Here is a 22500-nt window from a genome sequence, read left to right as displayed (position 1 = left end):
TTAATGCACAAAGTTCTCGATGTGTAGACAGCAATTCTAAAACTTCTCAGTTTCAGATAAGACTAAAATATTAGGCCATTGTCATAGTATCAGAGAGATCATAAGTCGCCCATTATAGTCCAGTGTGAGAGGCTGGGTGAAAACACACACTGACCCGGCCGTCCATTTTTTGCCAGACACACATGAATCAAACATCAAACCAACACAGGGCACAGAATATTCAACTGGGCAAGGTGAATTATACATCTACAGAGGTCGGGATCAGCCGGCAACAGGTGTGACCTGATAGAGGTCTTCTTTGATTTGAGTCTTCAGGTCTGGCTGAAGACTTCTTTCTGGCTAGACACTTCTCCACTCCTGCTCTTTTAATCTGTTGAACAGATGAGTTGGACCATGGAGACCTCTCATTTTCAATCACTCAATGTCAATTGGTGGATTTTTGCATTAATGATGCTCCATGAACCTTTTAACATACTTGTCAAACCTGAAAATGTTCAAATCGAGAGATTTTCCAAAGCAAAGTGAAAGGTCGTGGATTCTTACCTTAAATCAATACATTTTTTTCTGCATTCTGAAGATGTGAGTGAATAAATGTAAAACTTCTAATTACAAGTGAATAATCTCAACTGTTTTCACATTTTATTTGACACCTGCTGTGGTGAAATGTTAACCTCTTATATTACCGTAGGTATTGTGAGGATCATTCTCGCTCACATTCCTCAAATACTGAACAATAGACAGACTAAATAACATGAAAACAAACAGTCCACTCTGCGTTCCCAGCAGTTGGCAAAGTTGAAAACCACAGAGGTCAAAGATTTGCTGTTTTCTTGGCCAGTGTTTTCCCTCTAATCTGCTGTAGCTAATGGATGAAAGTGATTGCGTGCCTCATCACTATACACAAACTTAATATCTTATTGATTCCTCCACCCGCTTCTGCTGAGCAAACAAAATGCTAATTAGCAACAGGCTATGCACCTTTCCTTCTCCTTAATTCCAATTTAGCCTCACAGCAGTGTGTTGTGTGTGTGTGTGTGTGTGTGGGTGTGTGCTTCTGTGTGTGTACATGGTGCGCAGTTTGAGTGGTTAGGGGTCGTAAACAAACAAAAAAAAGCGTTGTTCCATTTAAGTACTCTCCCTCTGATTTTATTTCGCTTTTCTCTCCCTCTGCCCTTCACAGAGACAAATGGCTTTGCCATTCAGGAGTCTCCGTGGAGCGGGGCGGGCAGTTTGTTGTAAATGTGAGTGCTTGTGGTTTGGCCGGCCGCTGGGTGCTCGGTGGCTGTGAAATTCCATCACTTAGAAATTCTACTTTGGCCTCGACCCCAGGCCACCACAACAGCTCCTGATACAAGAACCCCCCCCCCCCCACACACACACATTACAGTGCTGCAATCTCGAAAGAAAAAAACAGAACATGGACTGACATACACACAGCCTTTCTCCCTACAGTAAAACCAAGAACCCAGAAAGTTGATAGCCAAACCAGAGGCAGCTGCCAAGGTCCCGACTGTCGGGGAATTCAACCATCGTGGCCAAGCTACATTTAGTCTCAGTGCTAGTGTGCCCTTGCTGCTTCATCAAAACAATCTCTTACAGCAGGCTCCTGGAGCTTACAATGGATTCACTGTTTATACATAGTTGTGTCAGTGTGTGTGTGTGTGTGTGTGTGTGTGTGTGTGTGTGTGTGGGACTATGTCTCCTCAGGGCTCTCACAAATGCTCCCAGAGTAGTTGTTGTGTTTGTGTCTGTATCTCTACATCCCTCTGTATCTGGCTGTGCTCAGCCAAGCATTGTAGCACAAAATTAAGTCCTGCTATTCTATAGGCACCCCAACGCCCAGAGGGAACCAGTACCATACCAACGAGCGTAGCTCGGGTGTACGTTAGGCAAAATCATGGCTCGGGTGTGGGTGACATATAACATGAAGGTTGGGGTCAAGTTATGGTTGAGCCCGGCGCTGCAGCAGCATCTCCCGACCTCAAGGTGTCAGTAGAGATCAGCCGGCGGGGGGCTGTCATGAGGGGGAGATGGATGAAGAGTGGATGAAGAGAGAGAACGCAAAAAAGAAGTAACATCGAAAATAAAGGCAAATGATTTGGCTGAAAGGTAGCGAAGTCAACACAAATGATCTAACTCTTTCCTGGAACTCCCCTTTTCTGTCTTTGCACACAGTTCTTAGAAATTGTAGTTGGAGGGAAGAACAGCCCAGAACAGAGTTTCAACAACAGATTCCTTCCATGCTGAGCTGAATGCCAAACCAACATCACTGCCATTGAATTCATCAGCAGAAACATTAGGGTTCAATTCATCATCTTCACTTGTCTATATTTTTGAGATGTGCTCATTACGGATGTTAGAATGATTGGGTTTGCATTATTCTGTATGTGTGTACATCAGGGGTGCAACTAATGATTATTTTAATTATTGATTATACTTTTGATTGGTAGATTCATTATTTAGTGATTAAAATTATTGAAAATAGTTAAATATGCACAGCATAATTTCCCAGAGCCCATTGTGATGCCTTGGAATTGCTTGTTCAGTTCAACTAACAGTAATGAAACCCATATATTATGTTTACATTGATATAGAACAGAAAAAAGAAGCAAATATGCTCATCGGAGAAGCTGGAATGAGCCCAATCAATATTATTGCTTGATAACTGACCAGAACAATAAATCAATGAATAGTTGCAGAATAAGTTTATGTCCATCAACTAATCAACAAATGTGCAAACTGTTTCAGCACAGGTGTACAGTCATTATGGCAGAGCATACATTGAATGTGTGTGAATTTGTTTGTGCAAACGGAAAAACAAGTACATGGTTCCTATGTAGACGATCAACAGTGCTAGGTGAACGTTTTTAACAGCTTACAAGAAGATGGTGCACTTACCACTGAAATATGTCCCAAATGTTTACAATACACTCCATGTTTATCTTCTCTCCCTTTCTGTGTCCATATTGCACTAATAGAGCAGACATGCTTGTCAACAGGATGTTAGTATCTTGCTGGCCTATTTTTTTTATTTTCATGCAAACACATTCTGTTTAACTTTGCAACACGATCTTATTTTTTCCTTTTTTCACATTCTACCTATAACGTTTGCGTATGCTTGGCATCCCAGAAATGTTTGTGACTTCAATATCTGCCATGCTGTGACAACATTACTAACTCCTGAGAGGCCATGTCTCTAACCTTCACCTCATCACAGTCCTCCTGTCACCGCAGCTATACGAGAACATGACAAAAATACACAAAAGTATAAGAAAAGGAGAAACAGAGTGAGAGAGGGCTACAGTAAGAGGACGGGGTAGAGTAGGGGAGGGGTACGTGACAATGAGTGAGTGAAAGCGGCAGAGGCAAAATTTATGCCCACACTTCCAAATCAAAGTGCTCCCTCAGCATATTCCTCACCTGCCAAAGTCACGCACTGCACTGTACGGCACATTACTGCTCATTCTCTCGCAGCTTGCCGAGAGGGGGGGGGGAAATTAAAGGATGTCAAACTACGATCAGCTCTGATAAATATGTAAATTACTGGAGAGAAGAAAAGTGCCTGTGAAAAACAACATAAATCTAATGGATTCTGAAGGTCAGTCGTGATTGTGCTGGTCAGCTCTTTCTGTGACAACAAGTCTCGGGAACTTGGGGTTCGATTCCATAAGTTGTGACATGATGTAATTGACTGAGATCGTCTTCATCATTCTTCTGCAGCAGGTACAAAGGGAAGCCCTGTCAAGAACTTCTTGGAGCATCATGACATATATTTTAAATACATTTACCCACTTTAAAAGTAAATTTGATTCAAGGAGTAAGAGGCATATTTAGCTTTTTCAAAAAAACATTCCATCAGTGTCCAAACTTTAAGAAATGGAAGGCTGAGGGGACTGAAGACTGGCACTAAACTGTAACACTATAGTTATCTTAAATACATCTTAAATTTTAATCCAGATGAAATATAGAATATCTAAACTCTTTGACACACTATGGGGAGAGACAATCTGCTATGCATTGCGACACACTGCGACCACAGTACACAGTGATACGATAAAAAACAATGTCACAGTGGCCACAGCTTTATAACACATTATTCCACAAGTCTCAAACCGAGGCCTCCTCCGCCCTCTCTCTGCTCTGTGGCTTTTACACTGTAATAAATTAGCCTCACTTTGGCGAGATGGCAACAAGACACGCTTGGCGTCCTGCTCGGTGCGTCATATCGAGGATGGGCGTGAGCTGTAAATTGTCACTGGCGTTGAATTTATACAGAGCCTTGGGACGAGATGCAGCACCGTGTATTGCCCAGCTGAGTGAGCCCCAACAAGCATCAAAGCCCCCCGCACCTCTTCACACCCCCCTCCGCTCCACCCGCTGACACCACCCTCCGCCACCTCAAGGACAAACAGCGAAAGAGAGAGAGGAAGAAAGAAAGAAGAAAAAGAAAGAATGAGAGGGATGGGGCTATATGCGCTGAAGTGTGGAGGACTCTAAAGAGTTTTATGATGCTATTTTATTTTTTGCCCAGGAATTGCCCAGGTCCCTGCCTTAAGTGTTAGTGTGTGCATGTGTGTTTGTTTGTGTCTGTATGTGCTGGACAGCCTGTGGCGTCTCTCAGATTTATTCTGCTCATCGTATTGTGGGGAGGCAGGGGCATTGTCAAGGCCTCCTAACACATTCATAAAGCATTCCCTGTCACTTCACACACACCACACATTACACAGCTAAACTGTGAGGTGAGGAGGGGAGGGAGAGAGAGAGAGAGAGAGAGAGAGAGAGAGAGAGAGAAAGAGGAGTCAAACATTGCTAATCGTCATAACATGGGGCCAAGGTGTTTTCTCTGAACTGACAAAGAAGGAAAGCTACAGAGAAGAGGATGTTTACACAGACAGGTGGATGGACAGAGACTCAGGGGATGATTGATACAAAGACAGAGGACAGCGAGGGGGGAGACAGAAAGACAAGCCGTGAGACAGGTGAAAAGTAAACAAAGAGAAGCAGAAGATCAACAGAACAACACATGAAACTTTACTGAGCTCTTTCAAAATCCCCCCAACTTTTAAAAAATCTCTTTTCTTCTTTGGTTCTCACCACAACCATTACATTCAACTGCGACTCATATTTGATCTCATATCAAATCACTGTTCAATTATATGGTGGTATGGGTAGGGAAATATACTGAATACTACAATTTTTTTGTTCACTTAAAAGTAATAAAAACTAAAAGATATTGAGTAAAAAATGACTCTAACTAAGTTAGTTATTGTTTATCTTTTCAATTGTGGAATGTAAACTCCCCCAGGAAATTTTGACAATAAAATACAATGTTCCTCATAGAAGCAACAGCCCCGGTAATGTAGCTGTACACAGTAGCACAGTATGCACAAATGTTTTAGTTTTGTTATTCATCATGAATTATTGTACTTACAGTGCAAACCTACAACCTGCTATGGAAAAATGTACTTATATGTACTGCAATTCTAATGATAGTTATGCTAAAAAAAACTATTTTGAATAGGACAGATGGACAGAAGAGAAATAGAGAAATGAGACAAGAGAAAGATACCACCCTGATGTATCTGTTGGGTTAAGTCACCTCTAGCACCTCTCTACACCTCCGCCCCGTCATCTCCACTCATCTCTGTACCCGCCTCCCTCCTTCACTTCCTCTCTGTCTCCTTGGCCATCGTAGCCATCTACAGTAGGACGTGTGCGTAGCTGAAGAGAGAAATCAAAAGACGTGGCGGTCAGAGGTGTGTGTGTGTGTGTCTGTGTGAGGGAGAGACGGAGCAGGCTTTGGGAGGGATTACAATGGCCGTGTTGAGACACTCAGATTGGCATCACATCCAGACACAAAGGGGAGGGATAGAGAGAAAAGAAAATTGGGAGAGTCATAAAGGGGATGAAGGGTAGCGAGAGAAATAAAGAGAAAATAGAGTGAGATGAAAAAAAAGAGAGAGAAGGGCTTGAGCAGAGGAAACCCTTGAGATGACAGCATGTAAATACACCAACGGCGGGCCTCTAAAGTGGAGATGAAGAGGCGGCAGGATAAAAAGCTCTGAGCGCTGTGTGATTATGGATCAATTTGCTGCAATCAAGCCCCCTTATGGCTGGTCCCTGTGAAATAGAGAGATTTCTGCTCCTCAAGGGCAGCCGTGATGACAGTGGAGGTCACAGACGATGGGAGTGGCAGAGTGACAGAGGGAGACATGCTGACGGAGAAGGGGAGACGGTCTGTCTGAAACAAGGTGTCAGCCATGCCATCAGCATTCAAGCCTGAGCTCAGGGGCTTTCTAATTATGTTAATGAGAGGTGCAGGTGAGATGCGGGCCTTTGGCCACCATTGACCAGAGAGCGGTCTGATACAACTGTGAGCTCTGGTCCTGTTCGAGTTACAGATGAGTAGACAAGTGGATGCACCATGACAATAGCGATCTCAACCAGGGCTATTCAATTACAAAGTCAATTGGGACAGTTTTTAAAACCAGGAAATGTAGATGGGCCAGACATTTTCAGCAGCCTATCGTTTTTTTTTTCGCTTTTCGTAATTACAGTTTTTAAACTAATGCAAAAGAATGTAGTAAAAATAAGAAAAGAAAATAGCAATGTTTATTGTTTTACTCTACTCTTGAAATAAAAAATATCTTTGGTCATATACGTATATAGAACCAGGAACATCACAAAGTGCAGAAACAGAATAAATGCTATCAATGCACAGAACTATAACAATATAGAAATAACCAATAACACACCCTCTCTCTCTCCCACACACACACACACACACACACACACACACACACACACAGCAAAGCACCCTGCTACTTGTGACTGTCAATAGCCAGATGTTTTGAAAAGCTACTAAGCGTGGTTGAAAGTGCGTAACATGAGAAAATGTTGATTTGTAAAATAGATATGATTGGCGGTGCCGCTTGGTGTCGCTTCCCGATCGGGACTGCACATGTGCAACTCAAATTGAATAGGCCTGATCTAAATGATGACAACCCTATTTCATACACTATTAAAAATACCAACAGGATATTGAATCAGAGGTCAGAACTGTTCTTTGATGCAGCTGTAACCACACCTAGCAGTGATGTCACAGTGTACTGACACACCCTGGAGTACATTTCCCCGTCACTGCAGCAAGGAGAGAAGTCAAAACACTGATGTCAGTAAAAACAGGCTTTTCAGTGTATTAAGCATCACTTTAATATACGTAGGTACAACTGAACTGGTTAAATAGCCTGGTGCATAGAACAACATCTAAATGCTGTGTTTATCAGTATGTTACTTTAAGTGAACCATATTAAGACATCAATGTTTAATTATCACCAGGGAGCTTTGCTGCCATTCACTGAATTAAAGGTTGCAACAGCAATATATTTGTATAACACATTCTTATATATATATATATTTTCAAATGAATTCATTTGTACTTCATTTTCAAACCAGTACTCTAAATGCTGAGGTATAAAACAAATGTAGTTACAGGTGAGAAAAGGTTGAGAAATTCAGTCTAATGTCCGCTGTCCTTTGTGTGTATGTGAGCCTTTATCCGATGTCAGGGTCAACAACAACTTTTCTTCATGCCTTTCAGAAGCATGCCCATATCTCTTACAGTCACACACTGTTCTATGGAGCCCTGCAACTGTAGAGAGCGAGTGTGATAGACAGTTGGCACAGAGGGCGAGACAAAGATTCACTGAGAGAAAGACAAAGAGGGAGCTCTGTCAAGTATCAAAAGCAATAGGCCCTTTTAGCGATATGATACGGACGTCTGGCGCAAAGTCAGAGGCGGGGACTGCTCGGGGTTTCAAGGCATTGGTCACAGTCGTTTCTGAAACCCTGACTACTCCTCTCTTGCCTTTCGGAAAATGATGACAGGAGGAGAGGAACATAAAAAGGAGGGATGGCTGGTCTGTGCGCGGCATGATACAGAATCAGAGGCATGCCAGTAATAGCCTTTTTTGAAGAATGTGCCACTGAACTTTAAGGGCTGTCTTGCTTGAAAGGACAAGTTACAAATAGGAAGAAAGGAGAAAGAGAAATGATTTCCAAGGGATATACCCCCCACTGCGCTGCCCTATTGCCACACCACAGTGGAGGAGTGTGCTTGCATGTGTGCGTGTGTGTTTGGAAAATGCAACATCCTACGGGAAAAAACAGCTGCACGTGCACGAGCAGACACACGGTACATGGACACTTATACTTGCACTTGAGCACTATCTGGACAAAGAGGACAGTTTGTTCCTGAATGGCGTTCGAACCACTGTTGCTTTTCAGAGAGAAGCCGTAAGTGAAGCCCATCTGACAAGCAGAGTCAGACGGACGTACGGACAGAACTGATGTGTAGTTCTTTATTACTCCGTCTCTTCCTGCCTATCAATAATTTCTGAGCCACAACAAGTCAGTCAGGCTGAGGTAAACAACCATAGTGCATCTCAGCTTTAATAACCACGTCACGCTATGTCTTTCGGTCAATTTTTCTTCCTCTCTATTTTCTGTGGAATTCTACTTATTTTCTTGTCTCTCATCTCTTTTTCTTTTTCTCCTCACATCTCTGCGGCAACTCAAACGTACCGTAGATCAGTCTGCAGCTCTGCTCACCATGCGATACACGTATATGTTTGTGCATGGAAGGACTAACTCTGCGTGGTGTGTGTGTGTGTGTGTTGTGTTTGTGGTCATGTGTGCATTGCGGGCATCAGATCGGCGGCAATGTCATTCAGCAGTTTAGTAACAGGCCATTACCTTGTTAATACCAGCCTAATGGGCAGTCTGCTATTTTAAACCACAGTCTTGTTTGTGCCATTAACAACCACTTAGTGCTCCGCTCAAATCAACAGGCCACTGGGACACACCAAAAACAATAACAAAATAACAAAGACAATGTGGAATTAAGCCCCGTGTCTCTGTGAACAAAAGAAACACAAAGAGTCAAACACCTTTTGATTTACTTTCTTTTCCTGACTACACAAAACAAGAATAGCACAACCAGTAGACTGAGCAATAGAAATTATTTCAAGTCTAGCTTTTTTTCTTTTGATTTTAATTTTTAATTGTAGAAAAATGTGAAAATATATCCCAAATTGGCCAAGATAAAGCATTTTTGCTGCAAGAGCCTACTAGCTGTTCCCTAAATCTATTTTTTGTTATTTTGAGCTGGTATTTAAGGCTCCAGACTAACTTTTTTCACCACCACTCCGGATCCGTCCTGAAAAACAATTATGAAAGGTTCTTGCTGTGAAATCATCTTGTATTTTTTCAAATTTCTCGCCAAAAACTAGATTTTACAAGAATACATTTGAACACATCATGATAATGTTACAATTCGCCAATACAAATTTTAACTGAATAATTAGGGCCTGAACACATCATAATGTAACTCAATGCAACACCGGCCACTAGCTATTCCAAACCACAACTCCTGCATGGCCAGTGAACGAGGTGATACGTTGGACTACCAACACACGCAGTTGTTGCTATTTAAGTGCCGTAACAATCTCCCTGTCCAGTACTTATGTGCAGCATCTCTTTACCTGTAGCAACTTCACTGTGTTGACATCAAGAAGTCACTGCGCTGGACTGTTGATCGCCGATAAATAATTGCAGCACGTTAACTCCCCGTGAAATGACAATTTGCAAATGTTATATTTCTGTTTGTGTACTGATTAAACAAACAAGATATAACGTGTTTATTTGCAAACTTTTGATATGTTTTTTTTAAACTTTGGACCACGCTCGCTGCTTCCCACTGTTTCCAGTCCTCAAGCTAAAATCACCTTCCGGCTCCGGGAATACAGGCCTGACAAATGTGGTATTGAAAGTGAATAAAAGTATTTCTCAAAATGTTGAACAATTCTTTTCAAAAACGTTTAAAGTCCCTTGTCACACACCTACACACACAGAAAATCGAGAGAAAGGTGAATATGGTTCTGTTGCTTCCGTTTGCTCCAAAGAGCAGTCTAGTCTTTATCTTCTCCCATTGTGTGTCCCATTTCAAGAGATGCACTCTGTTCTCCTTAGCTGGCTGGACTGCTCTTACATCAGAATAAGACTGTGTGACATGCACTCAGCAGCGCTGTTTCAAACAGTGTGCTGTCCAGGGGAATTATTGTCTATTGTTACAGCTACAGGAACTGAGGAGTGGCCAAGCTAGGTTGCCTGGTGCTGCCAGCTCAAAGATAAACCAAAATATGGGTGGTTGAAAAACAGTTTACTCAGTGTGGGACCAACCCTATTACAATATATCAATACAATGATATACTATATGACAACCACATCTCAATTATTCAAACAAATACAGCAAACATGACTAAATATAGCCTGCTTACCATATGTCAGCTCTAGTCCTAAATTATCAAGCTAGACAGAGTCCAAGAGTGATACAACATGTGTGGAGACTTGTATATATCCATGGAACATTACTCCTTCCATTCAGTCAAGGCTGAAACAATATATTCAGTCATTTTAAGTGCAAATGCAAAAAGCTTCCACCATTAACAGGATAATCTAAGCTACAGGAAACAATTAACAAAAGAACAATAAAAACACCATGATTGTACAATAAAAACTCATTTCTGACCCCAAACTGAAGTTAATTCACATTGATGGCAAATTCTACATTCCCGCACAAGCTGATACTGTATGAAGGCATCTGCAAAAGAAAAATAAGAGATTTCATTATACCCACATCAACAGTATTTTTGTTTCTGTGATTAAAAAAGGTAAATCTCCCCAATCTCTCTGTAAGTTAACTTGAAAGGATTTTAATGCAGAGTAACACCTGCTGTTAATACAGCTCTCTGATAAAGCTGACATCAAATATCTCAGATAACATCACTGCTTATCTCTGGATATTAAATGACTTCTGGAATATCTAAGTTTTTTTTTAGGATTGTTGTATAACTGCTAAAAGAAAAAAAAAAAGCCCGATGTAGGGAAGCTGGAGAGTGGGAGAAGACAGCATGTCAATTTAAATGGAACCAGAAAATCTCATCACCCAATTATACAAATACAACATTCACACTGTAAGAAAGCTATACTAAAGCATTCATCGCATACATAAACACAAACATAAACATGTGTATTTGTGGGTCTACAATGAGAATAAATTATATTGAAATGGTAATGGAGCTCATGACTCCTGTTCGTCTCTTTCTCCTCCCACTCCTGATTGGCCGCACCTGATGCAACAACTGCACGCTGGTTGGTTTAGGATTAATGTGGTTGCCATGACAACATGCCAGCCGTAGAGGAGTGTTGGAATGGATGAGTGTGTGTGTGTGTGTGTGTGTGTGTGTATACTTTGTTTGAAGTGGCAGGCCTTTTCAACAGCTTTGATCAGGGAAATGTTTGTAGTGGGGGCAAACCTGGAGAACAAACAGGACTTCAGAGAGATTAGCGATCTGTGGGACACACACACCACACACACACACACACACACACACACACACACACACACACACACAAACGAACACATAGGCTGTCTGGAAGTCAGCTTTCTGAATAAAATCTGCCACATAGCTCCTCAGCTGAAAATTACACTCTTTGTATCTTTCTCACGTGATGAAGCAAAGACAACGGGGAGGAGGGCGTTAGCCATATCTGCTGGTTGACATTCCTCTGTTCTTTCCCTCTCCTTCACACCCTCTAAGCTGATGTTTTTGAAGAAACAGACCAAGAACAAGTGATCTAGAGTACAATGTGTGAATGTGTGTGCTTATGCCAATGCTGCAGGGCCTGCGTAAATCCATCAGTGCTGAGGAGAGGCCAGGTGAGTTCTTTAGCAGCCAACGCGTGACATATGGCCCCCGCGCTCCTCCATGATGCTATACTGAGCGGTAGCATGTGTGTCTGTACGTCAGCGGACTCTATGTGTGTGTGTGTGTGTGTGTTAGAAGAAGAATCAAATGTGTGAGCCAGGAGCTGTGATTCAGACAAATACACTTCACCGCCTGTGCCGCTCCCAGCCCCAACCCAGACGGACAGCACTGTAGCTATTCTCAGAGCCACAAGCACATCACTCAGTCCCCAAGGTAGGAAGATAAGTCATCCACTGAGGTCGCAGGAGGTGTTGTGTCTCTCACTGCAAGCAGTTCAGAGTTTGAAGAATGGAGGTACAAGCCCGAAACAAACGGCAATGTGCCTCTCATCTCAGTTCTAGCAATCGGACAGAGTGGCAAGTCATGTTCCCAACTCCCAAACATGTCAACATTGTGACACATTAATAAAATAATCTCTCTCTGATAGAGAAAATGTATTGTAAAGCATTCATTAATATTTCAAAATTGTAGTCCGAGAGATGATAGGAGCATTTGTTTTAAAATGGCACTGACAGGTTTGATGGATCTTTATCAATGCTGTAGTCAGAAAAGCTTTTTTAGATCATAATAAAAACTACTTAACAGTATTTTTCGTTTACTCCTTACAATAAATAGCAGGTGCATTTTATTGTCCTTTTCCTTTTCCAAATGATTTCACGACATACAAGTAAAATAAATACAACTGTTAGGCTATACGTAAGCACAGAGGTGATTTGAACCAAATACTATTTCAGCATGCTAACCTGCTCACAATCACAATGCTAACACCAACACAGTTATTACAATTCATCCTGAAGGAGGCATGAATGTCTGTACCAAATTGCATGGCAGTCCATTCAATAGTTGTTGAAATATTTAAGTGTGAACCTCATGGTAAGGGAAATGTCAGGGGTTCAAAGTGGTGGACAGCCAATGCCATCCCAAGAGCCATGATGCTAGCGCCGTTGAAATTAACTTAAAACTGAAAAATTCACTTTGCACAAAGAATAATGACAAAGCCCCTCTGAGCCCATTAACAGTGCTTTTCTTAACCCTAAAGAGTTTAGTTTTGTTTCATTTAAACATTAAAAAACGATATAAAATAACAACAACAAAGTGCCACTAGTAAGGTAGCCTATTTAGATTTTCTTTCCGAGGGATCTTTCCCTGTTATGGAAGGAGGCTGGGGGAGGACGAGATGCAGGGAAGCGAGGTGGCCTGATCACACCCCGAGAAAGCCCTGAAGAAGCAGATTATAAAACAGTGATACAATATTAATTGATGATGGTGCGTGCCAGGCAGTGCAGGGGTTGTCCGGGGTTTGTCTCCCCAAGGAAAGGCTGTCAGGAGCTGAGAGAGACAGGCGGGATGAGTCCCTGACCTTGTCTGTCAGCTGGTGGCGGAGAGGAGGGCTGGGAAAGGAGACCCCCAGTCCCGCTGACACTCAGATCAACACTCTGCCAGTCTACAGCAAGCCTGCTGGGACACATCCTCGACAACCAGACAGACGGAGTGACAGAGTCAGCCAGACATAATGAATGTGATCTAAATGGTAAAACATAGAAATACTAACATAAAAATGATGTGGGGCCTATAGTATCAAACAATGTGCTGCAAGGAGAAGTTATGTAATCTCACTAATGTTTTATTTTGAACATTTCAACCACAACACTGACGACTGAACAGAGAAGTGTCAAGAGAGAAGAAGATGATGATGCACTAGATCTATGAGAACTAGAAAAGACAAGTTAGGAAAACAAGTCCATATTTATGTCACCTTTTGTGTTACGTTACCTTTTAATTAAAAAGAAATGCATTCTATAAAAGTGAGTTTCAACAGATGATTTAAAAGAGGACATCGCACGGATGTTTGCACAAGCAAGGCTGTATTAGAGTGCCATGGGTCCCGGGGATACGACTTTTTCAAGGCTTTTCATTGCCCATAGAGAAGCATATACGATAAATTGCGTCAATTACATTTAAATTTCTCTTTAATCTAGAAGGACAACCAGACATTCTTTGCCTAAGGACCTTATGCCTTGGCTCCTACAGGGTTAGAGGGTTAAAGTTAAATACTGTTAAAATGGTGGATACGGATAGGCAGCATGTAAAAAAAATTAAGAAGGAATGATACTGAACATTGTCATGAATTGATCAGACTGGTTGGTGCTGTGGTGAAGCCAGATTAAACACATCCACACCTCTGTCAGCGATTGGGACTATTTTTTTTAAACGGCACGGGAGACCGTGTGCTGTCACCTCTCTGTATTCAAACAATATTGTGTCCACCCTTCTCTATAACGCCGGGCTTTTCACACCACTTTCGAGGTGTGGCCGTTTGGAACAAATACAGGCTCTCAACATGAGGCACAAACTAGTTCTGTTCCAGTATAACTGCACCCGTAGATAGAGGGTGATCAGCCTGCCTGGGTAACCTCTGATGATGGGAGGATGGCATCAGAGTCCCAGATAACAGGTGAGGTCCCAGATCAGAAACAAGCTTTGCTGGTGCAGTGGTGACAGTTGCAGATGCAAAGGGTTTAGTAGAAGAGATACGTTTCAAAACGGGTGTTGAAAACATAACAGACACAGAAATGGTGTTTTTCATGGTGTGAAAATCAGATAGCGGTGGCAGTGGTTGAGGAAAGGGAGTGAACAAGGCAACACGAGCATATGGGCAAGAGCCATGTGTCATCTGGGGACAACAAACACTGGACACATGTCAGCTTCAATTAACCCTCTACCATCTGTCTGTCTCTTTATCTCTTACTTTCCCTTCCGCTACCAGGATCTCAACTAGGTCATGCGTGCAGTAAATCACTGTAGGGTGTGATATAAAACTACATATATACCTGCACAAAGGCAAGAAACTTTATTTTTTCCCCTCGTGTCACACCAAATGCAAAGTCCTATTTCTTTTCGTTCTCTATTCGCTTAAGCGATCCCCTGTCAAAGCAGATCTATTGTATTAAATTATCAATGCTATGGACTTTAATAATTCAGGCTACCCAGCAGTGTGTTATGCTGACAGTGTCATGGAGTTCCCTGACATACTGTTGAGTGTCCCTCCAGAGAGCTTGTCTAAGTTTCCCTGCTCTGCAGTCAGCGTCAAACTCACCACTGCTGCCAAAAGGTTAAAAGCAGCCAATGAATGTAGAGCAGGAGACTTATGATGGTATTTGTAGCAACATATAATCTTCTGAAGCCACCCTACATGTACAGCAACATAACACCAACAGACAACACGCTCCCACTCCCAACTCGTCAACTAGCGACGTTTGGTCAGTGGCCCTACACACACTTTGGTGCTCTAGCTACCCTTCCAGTGTCAGCTTTGGACATTTCAGGGACGGCATGTCAGTTTCTGCTCGTTACATGCATCTAACGCAGGTTTAATTTACGTTTACTTGGTTAGGCTTATGAAAAGGTTGTGTTTTGAGTTAACATAAGTACTTTCTGACGCAAAATAAACATGCTTGTAATGTAATTTGTGTACGTTACTTGCAGTAAGTACGTAAGCTACATAACAAACGTGAGGTAAGTCAGCATTGACGTGGTTTCACACGGGACACGGAGCGGTCTCCTAAGTGAAAGTCCGAGTTTGTTTGATCAATAGTCCCCAAAATTCTCCCTGCGCAGACTTTTCAATCTTTATACTACTTCAGTTGCTCTGATTCTCTAATACTGAGGTGGAAGGATTTACATTGAAAGCCCTGTGCATCTCACACAGATGCTAAAGTGCGCCTCCATGCTTCGGTATCAGACACAGAGAGAGAGAGTTGGGAGTGAGAACAGGTTGGAAAGTCCGGTAAGATAAAGATAGACATAAGGACAAGTAAGAGACAGACACAGATGGAACACAAGTTGACACACAATTATTGTCTGTGTATCACAACCCCTTTTTGTCTATTTAACAATAATTAAATTCCCCACCAGGTTATGGTAGCATCAGTGGCACAGTTCCTCCCATCCTGAAGCAGAGGGTTGTTGATGTGTGTGCTAGAGACAAAGTGAAACGTCACGCTGTAACGCTATTTCCTTGAGTCTGACAAATGAGGCCCTGGCTGCGCTCTGGTGTTGGCACTTCCCTATGAAAGGATGCATCAATCCAATTGGCTCTCCCACCCAGCCTGTCACACAGCTGCACATTTTCCCTCCACTCGTGGCATGCACACGCTCGCACACGCTCACACACACATACCTACGAAAAAACGTATAAACAGGAATTACATGTCACAGCCACGCCACCTCACGGAGTGCCTATCCTTCGTTCCTCACCTCTCACCTCTTTTCCCATCCACCCCCAACACCTTGTGTCGGATCCCTTCCCCTCGTTCTCCCTCTGCCTGTCCTCCCCTCTTCCTTCCCCCTCTCCCCCTCCCCAATCTGAGATCAACACCTAGCTGTGTGCAGGTGCAAGGCTGCTGGCAAACTGTCAGCTTGAGTCTCCTTTACTTAAACACACACACACACACACACACACACACACACACACACACACACACACTCACTCACTCACTCACAGCTTGGCTCCAACACAGGCGCTTCCCACTCTGTGAATTGGTCTCCACATAGCGAGCTAGATCACACTCTCACTGTCAACACATAAAGGAAGACTAACAGCGAGTGTGCTAAAGGTTGGAAAACACTGACTGGGGACACAGAAGGAAAATAACACAGCAGAAATGTTTTTTTTAAATGGGCAAAGGATCTCTTTGGGCAAAACATTAAAAAAGCCTTAATTTGAAAATAGCCCAAAATGAGCATTTGAAAATCTTAACACTCATGTCCTTCAGTCACGCAGATACTCACATACGTGCGCTGTTAACACAACATCAAACACGTCAAGCAGGTCTAAAGCGTCTATCATTCTGGGATCCTTCAACCTCTATATAGCTGTGACATCGGCATCAACATTAATAACTTCTATTTAAATTATATTATGTTTTTTTTTTATAAAGGATCAACAAAAATGATACAGCAGACTTATTGGTTGAGATGATGTCACCACACTGGGTGGTAAATTATATTTAACTGAGTGAAATGGATCTTATGAAGCAAATGTTGAGAGAATGACAATAATCTATTATACTGCATTCAGATTGATGTTTCATAGCGACACTTTTTCAAAACACTAGTTTGAGGATTCATCGAGGTATCCTGATGGATTCACTTTCTTTCTCCTTCCGTGGCTGTTAAAAATGTTCTTACATTCTTTAATCTAGCTCAGAACTAAAAAATACAAGATTGGATGAGATTAATGTTATGCTATTAAAAAACAATATATTTTTCTTCACACCCAAACAGAACAGAAAACCACACTGCAAAATACTCATGTTCCTTTTAAATCAATTCATCTTTTTTTTCTGGGTGTGTCTCATGTTGGCTTCAGGCACGTATGGATCCCTCACAGTGTGGCGCAGAACAAGAGCACACAGGCACATAATAAGAACGACCCTTTGCTGTGATTGTGAGAATAGACGTCACAGATAAGATTTATTAAGATTAATATCAACGTTACTGATTGAAAATTAAACCACCAAAGATTAAAGATTTGCTGATATAGTGTAAATGTACTGGCTGGGGAGGTAATTGGGTGTAATAAATGAGTCTGTCTGTAGCATCAACACACACACACGCAAACCTGTTCACACACGCACACACACATACATGGACCGCGTGGTGACCTCTCGAGCTGTGAACATAGAGTTAGTGTCAGTCTGCATGGCCCAGGGTCATCTGACAGCTCTGAACAAGACTCTCATTAACACCAGGCCATTAAAAGCCCCTGCTGGCAGGGTGTGTGTGTGTGTGTGTGTGTGTGTGTGTGTATCTTAGCCATGGACTTGGGGTCCGGGTTGACATTGAGGAGGGCAGACAAGGTTCAGTTTGGTCTTCAGCCATGAATTCCATCGAATTTCAGGACTGCATACAGCACAGAATAGTGACATATAGGTAGTTAAAAGCATTCGTTATGTCAAAGACATCTATGTAGTGTGTTGCAGAGATATCTACTGAAATGGGCTTGTTGCAAAACAGCCACCACTTGTACCTCGAGAGGCGATATTGAGTCACTGTAGCGTCCAGTCTGCCCTCAGTCCAACATGAGAGCACAAAGAAGTAGCGCTGCCCCGAGGGCTTGTCAATCACATTGAAGGTAAGTGGTCCGTGTATGTTTTGATGGTTTGTTCATTGGATTAAATCCAAAGTGGCAGAGATGAGAAAACAACTTGTAGCCTGTATTCATTTCGTCCTCCCCGCCACCATGAGACTACATCGCCAGGAGGAGGGTGGACAGACCTTCAGTTTGCAGTTGAGTTTGAGAAGACGCAATGAAAATGTGGATGTTTTTATTGTTTCTTCCACTTCTTCTAATGCAATTACTGACATGCATGCGTTGCCATTTGTATGTGTGTGAGCATATATGTGTGAGGAGACAGAGACAATGTGCACATTTATTTGAGTATTTGTGTGTGTGTGTGTTAGCATGTGGCATGTGGCTTTGCTAGAAATGGTATAATTTATCACACCTAATTAATTATACTCCGAGAAGAGTTATCCTTGTCGCTCAATCGGCTCCCCACTCTGCCTGCTTCCATCAGGCGTCAGGAGGAGAGACCCAGATAGACTCCCAGAGCCTGAAACACCACAGCTTTTTTTCTGTCTGGCTCTCTTCTCAGGCTGATTCGCCATGCCTGTTTAGCCAGCTTCACATTACCATTTAAATAAAGAGTCGAGCTAAATGACCACTGGTAGAACATAAAAAGAGAAATTTAATTGTTTTTCTGTCTCACGGCTGTTTATTCTTTTTCTCTTTCGAGCTCAAGCTCCTCATCATTTTTAATATGTTTAATCCGGGGGAATGGTTGATAAAAATGTACCCAAGAATCCAAATGGAAAATGAACTACTTCATCTTTGATTTCAAGGTAAATCTAATCTCTTTAATGGATACCAATGACTCACAAAGCTAAGCAGACTTGAAACAACTCAGGTATGTTCATTTCATGAGGAGAATTGATTGTGATAAAACTAAAACAAACAAGAAAATGGCGTGAACAACCACTGGGCATAAAGTTAGTTTCAAAACAGACCGTGATTAAAAGAATGTCAAACTATAGCGCTGACAAATAAAAAGGCCTCTGGGGCCTAAAGTGTGTAGAAGTTATCTTGAGCTACAGCACGAGCTGCAGTGTTTCTAGTGCCACTAGGTTTCAGAGTGTGTGCAGATAACAATTCAGTGAGGTATTTGTGAGAATAAACATTAATGTAAAATAGTTGATAGTCAGAGCATGTTGTTAAATATAAACTAATATAAATATAACACATTTTTAGTTCTGAACTCGACTCGGTGCGCTGGTTGTAAATGATCAGCTGCTGCTTCACAATGCATGAAATATAAACACACTCATCACCTTCCTATCGTCCTGATAGGACAGGCTACATGTAATTTATGTCGCAAGAGTCTTTGCATTGTGAAGTAAATCATATTTACCTATTGAGAGGGGAAAAAAACAAACATGATGATGTAAACACTGGCATACAGCGTCAGACTTCGAGAGCCCCTGGTCTAAATCATATGACTTGGAGAATAATTTCAAAGTGATGATGTGTAGAGTGATGTAGTTTTCCCACCGGACTATTTTTATGGATTTATAGATGTTGACATAAATATCGTTAGATCTGCGTGAGTGAAAGCACACTGCAGACGTCTCACACCCACTGTCGAGGAGGTGACCAATTTGTTTCGGACACGGATTGATTGCCCTTGAAATCCAGCAAAATTGCTTAGCTTGTAACAAGCTTTATTTACTACATTAAATTATCATTAAAATGCTATTAGAGCGATTAGTTGATTTCCATTTGAAACAACATATCTATGGTGACAGAGAAGCGCTGAGGGGGGCGAGATGGAACGAGTGAGGAGGACAGTGGAGAAAGGACAGAAGTTACAAGAGGAAGAGAGCGAGCGGCAAGACGAGAGGAGGCGTGAGGAGAGGGGAGGAGAGGTGAGTCAGGAACGGGACAGCAGTGGGAGATGAATATTAAGCAGCTGTAGTGATTAGGGTGGTGGTGCAGAGTGGCACTGTGACAGTGACATTGGCTGCCATGGTGATTCACTGGAACCTGCTTCATATGGCCCATAATTAGCTTAAATGTTCAGAGAATGAAAAATTCATCATCACTTTAAATCTTGTTAATTGGGAGAGCAGTCTGCATTAATAGAGGCCATTTGGAAGCTCTGTGCTTCAGTATGTATGTGTGTGTGTGCATACACAGGTAAGTGTGTGTAAGAGAGCTTTTGCATCCGCTTCCTGGAGGGACTAACGGATTCCAAACTTTACCAGTTTTGTTATCATTGAACAAGCCAAATAAGCTTCTTATAGATGATAAGGACATCTGAATGACTGCTGGCAGCGGGGAGGAATTTAACAGCTACAGTCAAGACTTACCAGCATATCTTATCATTCGTTAGCTGACAATGCAGGGACATGCAGCTGGATGCGTATATGGCTGGATATAAAAAAGTAAGGTATGTAAGTAAGGAGCATGGGCGGAAAAGCCGATGTGAGTTCCTCGTCCATGGCTCAGGAGGCCAAAGGCAGAATTAACCAGACTCATTGTCTGTCAACCCTGCGGTCACTTTTCAGATTAACATAGCAGCAGAGATGGTAGTAAGTACAGGGAAAGATAATGTATGATTCAACATCACTACTGGCAACAGAGATAATGTAACGAACACACTTCCTGCGTATTTTGCATACAGATGTGTGCTCCATGGTGTATGCTGTGTAGATCATGTGCGTAATGTGGAAAACAAAAACAAATCTCTGAGAAATTACACAATCCACGTACACCAACAGCATGAGTGAGATTCAATTAGAACAGTGGGCGCTTGAGTCTTTTGATTGTTCCTTTCTAATTATTTAGAGTTACGAGCAAGCGTTCCGTGCCTTTAAGGGAGAAATATTGCAGGGTGAGCAAAAGTGTGTTGAGACAAAGTATTATTGTGTCAGTAGGTGAGGGACAAACTACACAAAACATCCCCCAAGACAGACTAACCAACAACCCTGTGGATGCTAATTAACCTATTCATGAGTTTGCATTTCATGCTGAAAATCCTGTGTTCTTGACTGATATATATATTGCATGCTAAACTCCTGTGCACCAATAAACTAATTTGTTGTATTAAGAAACAGAGCGTGCATCTAGTGTCTCTCACAGGGCGAGAGAGGTTAACAGTTGCAACTGCAAGCAGTAAAAAATGAAGAGTAATGTCCATTAATTCCCCTGCAGTGGGACCGGAGCCGGATCACCGTGGCAGCACACAGCAGCAAGAGAGACTGAAAAGCCTGCAATCAAGACCCGAGTGTTGAGTTCAGACTTTCAGTTCGGGGGTCAGAGTGCCGTTTAGTTTAGTTCAGCCTGGGTGGCTGTGTTATATGGAGTGTGTTTCATATTCAGTAATAAAACATGTAACCGCGTCCTTCCTCTAAAACCTCTTTGTGTGTGTGTGTGTGTGTGTGTGCTCCTGGAAACATCAAACCTTGTTATGCTGTGGCAACACATGCACCCAGTGCACCCTCTCTGAACTTCCCCTTCCAGGAGGCAACAAAAGCGGTTCTATCTTCACATTCAAAACAATAACAACATCATAAAGCAAACACATTACTGTCACCTATTATGCGGCGCCGCTGTGTGTGCACCGAGTCTGCGTGGAAAGCGAAAGGTGGACAAGATGAATCAGAGAGTCTTCCGAGAAGCTCAATAAAAAGCGCTGAAATGACCGTATTCATTAGGTTGTGTGTGTGACATAAATATGTCTCCCTCTGTGCTGCAGTGTGTGAGGAGGACACAATGTGTTTATGCGACAGACAGCGAAGGCTGCAGAGCTCAGCCCAGTCTGGACCGGCTCAGCTCAGCCCAGCCCTGCTCGACCCAGCCGGCACTAATCCATCATCACCACCACTGAATCATCGCGCTGCCAATAAAGCCAAGCGGCAATACATTACAGGCATGTGGCAGGCTTTAGCGATAATGACATTGAGAAGTCCCCTCGGGCTGTAGGAAAAGTCTGGGTGCATGACACACTTGCTTACAGAGGCAATAATATATGGAAATGCATCAGTGTGCCAGACAGGGGAGAGGGATGGGGAGATGAGGGAACGAGCAGAGCTCAGTCTAAGGAAGGAGGGAGGAACTGGCCCTCACAGTGACCACTTCCTATGAGATCCCAATGTGGACTCAAGCAAATCCAGCATTCCATGTCGGGGCTCATTTCAGATACCAGCCTCTCCAAACAAGCCATCTTACAAGTAATCTCGTATGTCAACACTCCATTTTCTGTCTTATCTTGCTCTCACGCAGCCGAGTTGATATTGCAATATGGTTTGGACATGGGACATGTTAGATACAGCGCTGCCAATCATCGGCGTGCCGCGTGGCACTGAGAGCAGGCCAGCAGCGCAGCGGGTGAATGAACAAACACAGTACAGTGAACTCTGCCATCCTGTTATCTTGCGGCTGACTTTTGAGAACAATCTGCCTGTTAATCCCCTCACCTTCTCTGCAGATGCACACGCATGTCGTCCAAAACACACCAAACTTGAAAGTCAGATGTATTGTGGGGGGGGGGGGGGGGGGGGTGTACTGAGATCGCAAAATCGCCAGCTGGGGTGCTGGAGAGGGAAGCAA

The 22500-nt window shown here is 42.6% G+C and overlaps 1 protein-coding gene across 3 annotated transcripts in view; it reads right to left on the bottom strand.

Moving 5' to 3' along the window:
- The window catches only part of agbl4 (AGBL carboxypeptidase 4), a 245361-nt gene that overhangs the window by 28988 nt on the left and 193873 nt on the right, over positions 1–22500 (bottom strand). The window lies entirely within an intron of this gene.

The sequence above is a fragment of the Anarrhichthys ocellatus genome, unplaced genomic scaffold, assembly GCF_004355925.1.
Source record: "Anarrhichthys ocellatus isolate YVR2014 unplaced genomic scaffold, GSC_Weel_1.0 scaffold30, whole genome shotgun sequence".
Lineage (NCBI taxonomy): Eukaryota > Metazoa > Chordata > Actinopteri > Perciformes > Anarhichadidae > Anarrhichthys > Anarrhichthys ocellatus.
This window is presented reverse-complemented; position numbering and strand designations above follow the sequence as displayed.